We start from the raw sequence: 3,680 nt of genomic DNA on the forward strand, positions 1-3,680 counted from the left end.
AATGGACTTTGTTTTCTTTGAATGACTCAGCTCGCCTCGTTGAGCTTCCCTGGACGCTGGGGCTCGCTCTTCCGGGGCAGGACCAGAGCTTCCTGTGTGATGAGTCGTGGCGCTGGCTGAGGGGAGGTGTGTTAACGTGGTCTATGCTGGGGGAGGGGCCAAGTCAAGAACCAATCGGCCCTGGTCGTTCAGGCGGCGCTTGATGATGTCAAAAACTCTATAAGAGGGGAGAGGACGGCTTGAAGATCCTCCTTTCCTTTTCCGGTTGGAGCCAGAGACGCCTACAGCCGAAGCTGAGCTGCCGGTAGCAGAGCTGACTAGAGGCTAGTGGGTAATCTTCTTACCGTAGAGGGGAAGCATTTATACGATTTTGCCTTATACCATCTCGCTTCTCTGTGGCCTCCTATTTACCCTTGTGAGGCGGACTTATTGGGCCTGGAAGCTTTTGATGAAAATATCAAAATGGGGACGCTGGTTTGTGGGATTGTTACTGTGGAGTGTAAATACATGCTTTAGTTCTCCTGCCTTCTGCCTAGAGAATTCCTTATATCCTGCGGTTCCGGATCTTTTAGGCACATATGAGATTCTCTTTGAAATCATAAATTCTGCCTTCCTAATATACCCTTTAATACATATGAGGAAACAGGCTTGGAGAGGTTAAGTAAATTCTTTGGTGTCACACAGTTGCCAAGTTTCAGAGTTGTAATTTTTAACTTAGGTCAAGACATGATAGCATCTGGAACTAGAGGAAATGTAGAGATTAGTTAATTTAACCCATTCATATTCACGAATATCAGAACTGGAAGGTACCACTAAGCCACTTATTCCTACCTGAGCCAAAACTCTTTTTATAGATGAAGAATACAAGTTTCATATAGGTGACATGAATCACACATGGTCACTCAGCTGGTAGAGTCCATTCTCCTTAGTCCCACTCAATAGCTTTATAAAAAAGTACATATCTGAAGTAGCAACCTAAAATGGTCATGTAGCCTTTCCTTTAAAAACAGTAGAGATGAGGTTTCTCATCCCTACTAAGGCAGTCAAATCTCCATCTCATTTTACAGATAAAGAAACTGAGGCAAACAGGGTTTAGTGAATGGCCCAGGATAACACAGCTACTAAATGTCTGAGGCCAGATTTGAACTCAGGAAAATTACTCTTTCTGATTGCAATCTGGGCATTCTATGCCATCTAGATGTCCTATGGAGGCATTCTATTTAACTTTATGATCCTAATCGTTACTTTTTTTTTCTTTTTAATATGAAAAGCCAAAGTTCTGCCCCTAGTTTCATCCTGGGAGGATGGGGGCAACCAGAATAATTTTCATTGATTTTGTACATGATGGTAGCTACTGAAATACTTGAAGATAACTAACAGATTTTTCTATATTTTTATTCTTTAACAAAGAGTAAAGTGCTATATTACTTGAACTGAATTCATGTGTGATATAATAAAGACCTTCACTACCTGGATTTCCATCCCCTGAATAGTTATCCACTTATCACTGCTCTTCCTACAATGTGGAACTTAAATGGAACTAAATATAGTATTGCTGGAATGATCTGAATTGATCTGAGTAGGACATGATTATCAGTTCTTAAACCCTGAGAACTGTAATTTCTTTAATTTTTTTTTCTGGTAAAGCAGTAGGGGGTAAGTGCCTTTCCCTTGGTCAAATAAATAGTGCCTGAAGTCAGATTTTAAGTTAGGTACTCTTGACTTGAGCTGTTGTTTTCATCCAAGGCACAACCTAGCTGCCCCCACTCCATGGTATTTTCAATGCTGACAAAGATGCTCTCATTTGGGGATCTGGGAAGATCTTTTTATATGATTTATTGAAATTGAAGAAATTATGTAAAATTTCTTTCAGAGAAACATATACATAGCTGTTTTCCTTATCTTGTGCTTGTAAAGTTGATTTTTAAAATCCAGATATAAATTCACGCACTTTTTTGTTTCATTTTGTTCTCCCATTAAATTGTTCCCTACTAGATTTGGATCAAAGTTCTAGGTTGATGATAGTTTATTTTGGATCCTTACTGTCATCCAATGTAGTAACCATCTGTCCTACCTTTGTGCTATCCAGAATTTAATAAGTATCTCATTTATAGCTTTATTGAAGTCACTGATAAAAAATGTTAAATAGTGTAACACCGTATTGTATTTCAGTTGACGTATCCTTCCAAATTATATTTGACTATTCGTTCAGAGTGATCACTGAACCAACTCTGATATCACTATCTAGTTTAAATTCTCCAATTTATCTCTAAGAATAGAATAAGGTACTTTGTCAAATACTTTTACATACTATAACTATACTCCTTCCCTTGCTTCTATCAGCTCAATTAATATGAAAAGAAATTAGAAAGAGGCATTTAATCTAAGATAATCTGTTCTTGACAAAGAAATGAAATTTCTATGATCATCATTTTCTCTTCTAGATTATCACTAAGCACACTTTTAACAATATAGTTTAGAGGACTTCTTGTACAAAGATAGCAGAGGGAAAAAGAACTCCCTGGAGTCCTCCCAAGTTCCCATCCAAACAACCTTCAAAACCACATAAAAACCAATTTTGGAACAGGGAAGCAACTCACCAGCACAGCAGGAAGGGTCTGTCTCACTGAGGTGTAAGGGGAGCTCAGAAAAAAGGAGGAACAGGCCACAAACCAGGGTGTCTACAATACGCTTCTGAGCCCTAGGGCAAGGCACCAATGAGGACCAGTCCACCCAAGTGGCAAGCCAGCACCTGGAGGCAAGCCAGCAATCTTATACCATGAGCACAGCAAAACCTCAACCCCAGGGCAGGCCACCAGTGGGGCCCTCCCCCATTGCTTACCAGGCGCAAGACCCTACCCCTGGGGCTGGCCAACAGAAAGGCCCCTTCCTCCCTAGTCAAATTCCAATTCTCCCAGATGCAGAAGAAAATATTGCAAGCAGCCAGAAAGAAACATTGCAAATATCATAGAATCATAGTCAGGAATACACAAAATTTTGCAGCTTCTATATTAAAGAACTGGAGGGGTTGGTTCATGATCTTGTAGAAGGCAAAGGAGTTAAGAGGACAACCACGAATCATCAATTCATCAAAACTGAATAAAATCCTTCAAAGGAAAAATGGATCTTTAATGAAATAGGGCACTTTCAAGCATTCCTCATTTTAAAAGATGAGAGCTGCATGAAAAAAAATCTATAAATGCAAGGGTCAAGAGAAACAAAAAGATTAAAAAAGAAAGAAAATATAAGAAATTCAATAAGGTTATAATGTTTATATTTCTACATGGCAAGATATTTGTAACTCTAAAGAATTTTGTCACTATAAGGGCAATTAGAAGGACATAGAGGCTGCACGGGTGAGATGGCAATGATGGGATGGTATCCAAAAAAGCAAAATAAAGAGGTGAGAAAGAATATTGCACTGGGAGAAGAGGGAAGAGGGGCTAGCATGGGGGCAAATTATCTCACATAAAAGAATAATCAAAGAGCTATTACAGTGACAGAGAAAATGGGGAGGTGGAGGGCCAGGTTTGAACGTTATTCTTATCAGAATTGGCCCAGAGGGAATAACATATACACTCAGTTGAGTATAGAATCTAATTTACCCTCTATGGAAATAAAAAGGAATGGGAATAAGAGGAGGGGAGGACTGATAAAAGGCAGATCAAATTGGGGGAGGC

The sequence above is a fragment of the Trichosurus vulpecula genome, chromosome 6, assembly GCF_011100635.1.
Source record: "Trichosurus vulpecula isolate mTriVul1 chromosome 6, mTriVul1.pri, whole genome shotgun sequence".
Taxonomy (NCBI): Eukaryota; Metazoa; Chordata; class Mammalia; order Diprotodontia; family Phalangeridae; genus Trichosurus; species Trichosurus vulpecula.